Here is a 10,778-nt window from a genome sequence, read left to right as displayed (position 1 = left end):
TGGGGAAATTATTTTTTACATGCATTTTAACCTGGACACACACACACATGCAGTACAAGGGCATAGACATGCAAATGTGGAGAGAGATGGTGGAGTGATGGGCATCCAGCCAGACCAGCGCCCAGTGAGCAGTTGGGGGGGGGTCAGTGCCTTGCTCAAGGGCACCTCGGCAGTGCCCAGGAGGTGAACTGGCACCTCTCCAGCTACCAGTCCACCTTCCATATTTTTGGTCCATGTGGGACTTGAACCAGCCACCCTCCAGTTCCCAAGTCAAGTCCCCATAGACTGAGCTACTGCCGCCCTGTGCTTAAAGTCGCACAGGTCTGGCCAGTGATGCTGATTAAGGTCCTGTTACATTCAGGTCAAACAGGTCTACATCTACGCCCACGGTGCTGCTGGGGCTAAAACATTGCTGGTTGGGAGGGTTTCAAAATCCTAACTATGCTTTGTTCACTCTGTAGAAACACAGAGCTGTTTGACTGAAGAAATATCTGCCAAATAAATGGTGAACCCTCTATACAGTGACTTCAAGTAATCATAATTGATAAAGACCTTAAGCCCAGCTGGCTATACAAATAACAGCTACACTGAGACCTCCTAATGGGCCAAAGCAACCAAGCAATGGTGATTTATAATAACACAACAGAATTGCACACAAAGATTATCCAATACAGGAATGCAGCTGTAACTTAGCAGCAAGCAAAAATGCATCCACCTTAGGACTTTATAAAATATGATGTTAAATGCATTGTGATTCATGAGCAAAGCCAATTACTATACTGTACATGTTCCTAGGGTCGGTACCACAACAACATGAAGAAATCCTAAAAAAAAATCCAGGCAAAGTGGAGCAGCAATGAAGTCATGGAGCACTGGGCTCATCTGGGATTTGGGTGGAGTTTCTTCCTGAGGCAACCCTGGCGCAGCTGTTCCAAAGCCAAAGGTTTCCCCTGGGTGCTCCTTATATTTACAATATCACTTGACAGATACTATGAAAAACAAATGAATGCCATCAGCACTTTTATTATTAAGATGACATTATGCCCAATAGATCTCTTAAAGTATGTGTTTTTATTAAATTGGTCATACAATTGTATTGCGCATCACATGAATAGGACATGTACTGCCTATTCAGAATATTTTGCCATTCAAGATTTCATGTTCAACTACGAATTTAAGCCTGTGCTCCTGAGATAATCAGTCCCAGGACCACTAATCAGTGTTAAAATGTGAGTGAGGAGTAATGGTGACGCTAGACAGAGTGTTTAATTTGCATTTCTTAGTTCCAAGCCAGATGGCCTTAGAGGTTTTTGTTGCAAGCATGCTAAAAAGTGCAGACCTTTTTTTTTTTTTATCTCCTGAGTAGTTTTGATCATAATTAGGTAAAACAATGCCGAAAAACAGACTCACTTCTTTTTTTTTTCTCTCAGGGCCAAATTACTTCCAATTGGATGAGCCAAAATATGTTTCCTATCTGAAAGGATTGAATCTACTTTGTTGAAAAGTAAAGAAAGGCTTTAAAACCTGATTGCTGAAATCAAATTGAAAAGGGACTATCTGTATCTTGCAGTATGACTTAATACAGTGATGCAATCCTACTGGCAGCCTTCTCTGCACCGCTGACAGACAGAAAGAAGCAACACATGTGAAATAGTGAAGAAAATAATCAACACGGTCTCACTTTACTGAGCTGGGAAATTCGCTGAACTTCTGCAATCGATGCTCTCAGTCTGGACTTTGCTATCTGCCTTCTGGGACATTTATGATAACTGCCGAGCCTTAGTCGAGTCTGGAGCACTGTATGATCACAAAACTTTTTCTTTACTACCTGTATTACATAATTTACAAATGTAGTGGGGAGTAGTTCAAAGTGGGCTACTAATAAATGTTACAAGTGATAACTTATGAGCATTGTGGGGTATGATTGTCAACATTAAAAAGATAAAGAAGTAAAAAAAAGCTTTTTTTGGTCTAAGAAAAGGTGAGGTTAGGGCTTGAAATCAACTTTTTCTTCATTGTCCTACAACTGTCTCAAATTCTACCTGCAAACTGCAGTGCAAGTGCAAACCTGATTCTGATTAGTATATGACACACAAAATTGTTAAATATTTTCTAGCTCATATACTATTTACATATAACCTTTAGTAACACCCTAATCTAGAGTTATGGAGACAAACAGTAAGAGATTCCAAATGTGATTTCGTAAAATACAGAACTGAAAATACAAGCCATATAAAAGTAGACAGTAATGATGACACAAGCTAAACATTAACAATATATAACAGAGAAAGGAAAATAAAAAATAAAAGTAACATTTAGGTTACGTGGAAAATTCTTAACAGTGAGATAAAGAATAATACATTTGGATGAGGTTGCAAATTATTTAAATTATTAGAATCATTATTTTTGTAAATGTTTAGCCTGACTTTACAAAGTCTGATGTGTTGAAGCACATGATGTACATAAGAAATTTCATTGTCATTAGATTGATATGACTATAGTAAAAGACTTTTGACTGCAATATTAAATCTACTATCTACGTATTATTACATTTATCATTAAAGATGATGTTTTTCCAGAATAAGAATAATAAAAAGAAAAACAGCAAAGGTTGAGAAAAGTTGAGAAAAGAGTGAATTATAAGTATCAGTACATATTTCTAAACCTTGGCATTAAGGCACATTCACAAACAATGAAATTGTTATTTGGAAAACAGACAACAGGATATACTCCGCTGGCAGTACATCTGAATGCATTACGTTTAAGCGAGTCCCACAAGGATCAGTACTAGGCCCAAAACTATTCAAATTTATATTTTTCCAGTATAATCTTGCCAAATTCATGGTATTTGGGAATTTAAAAAAAGGAGGATGAACTCATAATATTTATAGGGTAATTTATAGGGTTTATTATGCTCTCTTGGAAACTCTTGAAAGAAAAAGTGTGCAATTTTTTTTTCTAATTCCCACTTATTTTATTATAGTTTCATTAATTCAGAACTTGATTAGTTGTGTGAAGAGCCAAAAACAGACTCTTACCTGGAAATCTGCAGAAACTCAGTATGTATGTACTAAATTAAAGCAGATGTGTATTTCAGTGAGTGGAATTCACTGGGGAATCACTTTAAATGTAATTCAACTATTCAGTTCAAGCATATGCATACAGAACATATAACTGAACAATATGTGCTTGATGAGGAATATTTCTGTTTGTTCTTTAGTAATTGGTTGTATTTGTTCTGATGTGTGCATTAAAAAGCACTGGCACACCATATGTGGTAGACAATTATGTTAGGGTGAGAAGGGGCAGGTTATATAATTATGGACTGAATGTGTATTATGTTGTTTTAGATTGTTGCTGAGTTGGAGGTGTACACTGAAACTTGAACTGAAAATGCTGTCGTCATTGATAGACATGTTCTGACAAAGGTCTGCACACACATTTTCTTAGGTGGGAATAATTCCTCATTCTAAAACTCCAACACCGGAAATCTACACAATGTAGACTTTGAATTTGAGTGTTTGACATGCTCCTTTCACAGTGAACATTTTGAATTTTTCAGTGTTCACCTCTGCACAGTCCTCACATAATATCTTCACATGGTCCCTCACCATGCTGTGAACTTTGCTGTAGGGTAGACATTTCTACTATTTATGGCCTATTCATGCTACTGTCTGAGATAATTAGATTTCTCTGCCTCTTCTCTGACCAGTGACTGATAAATATAGGTGCAAAATGGTGAGCCTACATAAAGGGACCTTGCTTTAATTCTATTTAGATGGCTGGCAGGAAATATGTCCTCTATTAAACTCTAGTGTACTAGAAATATCTCCATTGCATTTCTAATATTTGGCCAGTGAGGGGTAGGCTCCATTTTGACTGTGACCCTGATGAGGATAAGCGGTTACAGATAATGGATGGATGGACATTTGACAAGCTATTCACATGAATAAGAAACATCACCAAACACCAAAATATATGCAAGATACATTGCCAATAGCTCTTTGTTAACAGTATTTCAAAAGAAAGCTTGCAAATTCATTCTCCCTCAATGACATGTTGAATGTTCCAGCCGATAAATGTAGAGCACAGCTTGTTTCTTTGTTTCTTTGTGGAGAGTTGTCAGATCCCATTAATATTCATAGATCAGTCATTGGCATTACACATTCAAATTTCTTGGCATTTATTAGAATGCAGGTTTCTCATTATTTACATAATGCAACTGGAGAAAGTGGTGCACATGTTGCAGGCTTTTGGTGTTCAAGGAAATTAGTATAAAGCAGTATTCTCACATTGGACACACTTGCATTAATCATGCAGAAGGTCATGAATTTGAATGTGTATCTCCAGAACTGTAATCAATGTGATGGGGGAGTACTTCTAAAAATGAAGAAAGCAAGTTTGAATCAGGCTACTACTGCATAAGTGCCATTTAAATAGACCACTCTGTCTGTAACTCTTTTTTTCTCCTATTTAATCTTGTTTATTGTGCTTGGTGCTGCTGTATGTCCTTTTCATCTGTCTCTGAAACTGTAGTTTAGTAAAGATAATGGGTTATCCTTGTTTACCATGTCAGAAACAACCCTGACACGTGAACACACCTTGGAAATGTCACTATTGTCATGTCACTGGAGAATGTTGCCAGACAGTCTAGGAGATGCAAGAACGATAAGCTGAAGACTACATTAAAGTGCAGTGACACTGACTCAGAATTATTCCCATTGTTTTGTCTATAAAAAACATTTTTGTCAATTTTCTGTCACAGAAAAAACATCAAATATTCACATTTAGTGTATTTTGGCATTTATTAAACTATTGACAAATCTTTGGTGATTCTGTCAAGCCATCAATGCTTTCACAAAGTTTTCACATCATAGTCACACCTAATCAGAAAAACAAGAAATGTCTCAGTCTACTACTTTACTTTCTTGCTAGCCACCTACCTCATGAAAACTATGACCACAGTGTACACACCTCTTTTTAGTGATTTTGGTGCCTTTATACCTTTTACTTAAGATACTGCTGCTTCTTTAGAAAAACTACAATTTCTCTGACAGTAACTTGGGGAACAGAGCTCACAAGTTGACAATCAATCAGGTTTAATAAGGGGTCAGTCATGCATTGAGTGAAAGCTCAGGGGCTGTCACTGTTGATTTTGCAAGAACGTATCCCTGGGATCTTGATCAAGCTGTGCAGCAACGAATCAAAAGACATTAACTGAAGACTGATGAGGTTTTAATGACACTGACACACTCAATTCTATGGTTCATCTAGGGTAACTATAAGAAAGCCTCATATTTTCTGGAAACAACATTACATATATTGCTCATTAATTAATGTTTGTTTGCAATTATTATAAATGGTGATTAACATGAGCATTGACCATCTTATGATGGTGGTAAGGTGATAAGGCCACAGAACTACCTGAACACAGAACCTGACACACAGTAAGGAAGTTACTGGAGTGCTAGTTAAAGCTGCATTAATAGTTTTCACCACTAAATGTCAGAAGAAATCAAAAACAACAAACAAACACAGCCTGAAATAAATCATGAGGGGGTACATTCAACATGTGGAAATCGATAACAGGATACTCCTTGCACTGAAGTGGTTTAATTCATGAGAACACTGTTGCTAGGTGATGGACAGGAACAAAATGTGCTTCCCTTTGCTGACTGTTCTTTTAGTGTTTTGCTAACCACAAGCACAAGGCAAGCCTGTACTTTAAGCTCTACAGTATGGATAATGCTAGGGGTCACCTTAGTAGCCCACTTGGTAGAGCAAGCCACGTAAAAAAGCTCAGGCGCCAAAGAGTCCGACTGATTGGCCCTTTGCTGTATAATGCTAATGCTCACTGCTGAGTGCAGGTATAATGTTTCCCATGATTTCCTGATTACCAGAAATGCAATCTCGTCGAGTTGTGGCACTCGCTTGAAGTTTGGCTGTTACCTTGCTAGTTATGATCATGCATAATATAATCATCGTGATAATAACAAATACACACGTAACGCAGTGGTATTGCACTCTGAAACAGAGAGCGCTAAATCACAAACATAACAATTTCTATGCTTTTCTATGTTGCTTTAAGATATATCTCCTGTGAATCATAAATATATGTATTTATGTTTATATGTATGTGCAAATTTATATGTCTGTTTTTCTTTTTTTGAAAACAAACGTGACATATGTATCTTGGCCTGCTATGATCTTTTGTTACATTTCATTGTAACGCTTACATTTTCTGTAAGAGATTTGGATTGTTATTTGAAGTTTTGTACAATGTTATCAACATACAACCCCAATTCCCAAAAAGTTGGGACATTGTGTAAAATGTAAATAAAAACAGAGTGCAATGATTAGCAAATCTCACAAACCCATATGTTATTCTCAATAGGACATAAACAACATATGCTGAAACTGAGACATTTTACCATTTCATGGAAAAATATTAGCTCATTTTGAAATTGATGGCAACAGCACATCTCAAAAAAGTTGGGACAGGGGTGACAAAAGGCTGGAAAAGTATACAGCACAAATCAAAAACAACTGGAGGAGCATTTGACAGTTAATTAGGTTAACTGGCAACAGGTCAGTGACATGACTGGGTATAAAATAAACATTTCAGAGAGGCAGAGCCTCTCAGATGTAAAGATGGGCAGAGGTTTACCAATCTGCAACAAACTACGTCTAAAAAATGTGGAACACTTTCAGAAAATGAAAAAGAAAATGTTCCTCAATGTAAAATTGCAAAGACTTTGAAGACCCCACCATCTACAATGTAAAATGTCCCAGTTTCAACATGTGACATGTTGTTTATGTTCTATTGGGAATAAAATATGGATTTGCAATGATTTTGAAATCATTGGTTTCGGTTTTTATTTACATTTTACACAGTGTCCCAACTATTTTGGAAATGGGGTTGTAATATTTGATCCATACAAGCTGATTTATTTTAATTTTGTTTGTTTTTTTCACTATTTTATATGTAGCCCACTTTTAGATGTAAGATTTTCTTTTAAGGGCTTTAAATAATATAGAATGTAAGCTTTATATTACATTTGCATTGTGCCACTCAGCTGTGTTATTGGTACTGTAAGATACTGTAGCCTAATGTTTAAAATACATATGAGAAATTGCTGTATTCCAACATGTGTGTATTTCATGCCATCCATACATAAGATAGGCCACCCCAGTCAAAATCTGGCTATGCCTCTGACATGAGTATGTTAAACTATATTTCAGCTTCAAGTGTCTCGTAAACATGGTATGTTTCACATGACATCACATGAAGTCATCTTATAAATGTTTCATGGTTAATGTTACAGCAAACAATTTTCTATTTACACATCAAGCAAATCCCAAATGGAGCCATGTTTCCGGGGCTAGGGTGCCATCTTTGGGATCATCTAACTCGGATGGATGAGAGATAGATAGTTAAACATCATCAACCTCTTTTAAATGAGGCAGGTCACCATGGTAACCAATACTGTCAAGCTGATATAATGGTCTGCTTTAGGTCAGGATTGGTTCAAGAACAGCCTTGAGCAGTTTCATTTCTATGAATTAATTTGATTTGATTGGTCAGGATGAATAGAAAATAGAAAAAAATATGATAATAATGCTGCCAAGGATTTTTTTTTTTAAATGAAGCTTAACCTTTCCATGCTATACCCTTCTGTTCACTGCAACCAATCTGATTCCACTATAACCTCTGATAACCAATCATCTTGTTGCTGTCAGAAATGAAAACTGTTCATCGCTGGGCTGCTTTCAGCTGTCATTTTAGTGCTGCCTTGACACGCCTCACCTGTCTCCCCTTGTCCTTCAGTGTTCATCAGATCCAGCCCCTCTGTGTGATTCAGGGTCCAGCTTGAGTAGGCTCATCTGATATTCTGCTCTAGGTCTCATGTATTCATCCATCCTGAGTTGAAGATGTAACTCCGGGTAGAGGTTTATTTAGACACCAAGGCATCACCAGGTCTTCTATTCTGGCTTCATGTAAATACCCATTTGTTCTTCTGTCCTCTTTATTCATACAGTCCATTCCTATCACCTCCTGAATTTACGTCATGGACACAAACCTGGCACGAATGTGCTGTCCCCTTGGGCTCAGGCGGCCAGCAAAACCTCCCAACCTCCTATGGTGCCAGGCATCCCTACAGACCTTCAGGTGTTTGCAGTTCAACTACAGATTGCAGGATTTCCACACACTGCCAGCTGGTGCTTGTACTACACCACATCAACACAAGAGTGTTTTTTGAGACCAGTACCATCCAGAATGCAACCACAGACTCCAGCGCTTAAAGTAAAATAACAGAAAAATAACAGAAAATTCCTCATAGCTGCTTTAATAAATAACCAAACAGATGGTATTTCCTTCTGTTAACTGATCTGTATTAGTTACCACGGATGTTACACTTGAGTATAATTCTATTTAATTCACTTAAAATAATTTGAAATTCATTTACATGCAGGTAATGTTTATATTCAGGGAAGCATTGATCTTAATTATTTTGTGCAGTATTAATGTTTGAAGATGTGTTCTAATGTTTACCAAGTCTTCACCTCAGAGCACTGAACTCTCATACTAATGTTCTTTCAGTGTTTCAATAGCAAGGACCATTATTCTTAATTGCAGTTCATGATTACTCTCCCTGATCTTTATGTCCCTACTGGGAAGTAAAAAAGCCCAGTCCATAGGGGCATCTCAATAATATACAATATAACATTTTTCATTACATGTTTTCTATTATAGATTTTGCGAGCGTGGGTGTTATCTAATGTTGGAATAAAATGGTGAAATAGTTTTTTATACTTAAATCATACTGGGATGTTTGCTAAACTTGACTGGATGTGGCACTACTTTTCCACCAGCTGCCACTGCCTACAGCCACTTAACTGAAAACACCACATAGGGATGCTTTGCCAGCTCTGCTGCCAAACATAATAAATACTTAAAATCAATGGCAGAACTAATGCCAACCAAAACACTTCTTGTGTCTAAAAATAAACTTTTCTCAAATAAGTTTCCTCTGTGCAGATAATTGCTGTCAGTGCAAACCGATTCTTCTTTGGTAAAGGTCATTCGATTCATAACAGCATGAAGAGTGGCCGTCGCTCATTAGGAGAGAGTTCCACTATCCCATCTAACCTGGAGTGAGCCTCACCGTGCTGGCATTTAGGATTAAACACACTGATCAAGCTCACTGGTTTCTGTCCAGAAATACCAATTCTGGACCTGAACAGCAGGAGTATCTTTGGCCAGGACATTTTCGTATTCAGTATTCGTATTCAACAGCAAATATTTTTAGAATTCATTGTATACATATCACCAAATACAGAAAGAGACTTCCATTTTAATGATTTCCCTCCATACCCTTCCTCTCACCTGTAAGTTCAGGGTATTTGATGTGCCACAGCCTGCTTAGAGGGTGCAAATACCTTATGGGCAGACACTGCTGTGCTTTCCTACTTTGTGTGAAGATCTATGTATAGAAGAGAGAAGGAAGGAGAGAAATTGGGTAGAAACAGTGAGATGCATTATGTGTCACACTCCACTGAAATCTGCAGCCTAATATCCTGTGCCCAGACACCCCAGAGAGCAGTGTAAAGCAATTATCCCAACACTTGCCATTCATCCAGGCTAAAAGTGTATGCAATTCTCTGTGCATCCCGATACACAGTAAACAAAAAACATTGTACAAAACACGATTTGCTAGCTGCCAAACTAATAATCCTCAAAGAAATAGAAATCTCTTTAGTTCTAGTTTTAATATTCTTTAGTTTTTGGTTTCTCAGATGTCATTCCAAGTGCCTGCAGGCAAGTGTTTCTGGAGCTGTGCTGCATCTCTGAGCTCCAGCACTGGCACCCTGGAAATAAGAGATTTTAGGAGCCCTGATGCATACATAAATTAATGAGGACCGTGGAGCTTTTATTGAGAAAGAAACCTGCATGAACATGTCCCCTAGCACCATGGCCATACACCTTCTGTCAATGCCAATCACCTCTGATGCTGGCCCACTGGCTAAATAAAATGTGTTGTAAGGTGTAGCTGCTATTGTGCTCAATAGGAGGAGCTGTTGACTCACCACCTCATGTCAATGAGCTTTTTGAGCTAGTTAAGGATTTGTTGTGACTGTGAAGGTCTGTCAGTGTCCAAACTCTTCAACTGGCAAACCTTTTGGTCCATGACCAATGAGGTAAAGGTTAGAAGTGATGCCACTCTGTGTTCTTCTAATCCACTTTCTGTTGTGATTGTTTATCTTATTATGGACCACATGTGCTGAATACACAACCAGCATCCTCTCACCTGCTCGCTCAAGGGAGGCCATAATCATAATTAAGTAGATGAGTATGCCTTGAGGAAGCAACATGAGAGGAAAGGGTAATTAAGGGTATCTTGAGCATCATGATATCACCCAAAAGAACCTGCTTATCTCCTCACGACCAATTATACCTTTATCTTAAACGTGATGTGAGTATGTATGAATGGATTTAGGAACTCATTTTACAAAATCCCTCCAGAATGACACGATTGCCCTTAATTCTAATATTCAGGCTCAGTTATTTGGCGAAGCTTAACATCAGCAGATGCCCAAGGACATCTTCAGAAATCTCTCCCAGAGACAACACAAGGTAGGTAGTCATCCCACGCCATCGTCACTGCTGGTGAGGTAAATCACATCCTTGAATAGCTTTCGCTTGCATACACCATGAATTGAATTAATGAGGAGGCTCCTCGCTGTGCCACAGCAATGAGAGGACAACATTGAAGAGG

The sequence above is a fragment of the Larimichthys crocea genome, chromosome I, assembly GCF_000972845.2.
Source record: "Larimichthys crocea isolate SSNF chromosome I, L_crocea_2.0, whole genome shotgun sequence".
In the NCBI taxonomy this organism is placed as follows: domain Eukaryota; kingdom Metazoa; phylum Chordata; class Actinopteri; family Sciaenidae; genus Larimichthys; species Larimichthys crocea.
This window is presented reverse-complemented; position numbering follows the sequence as displayed.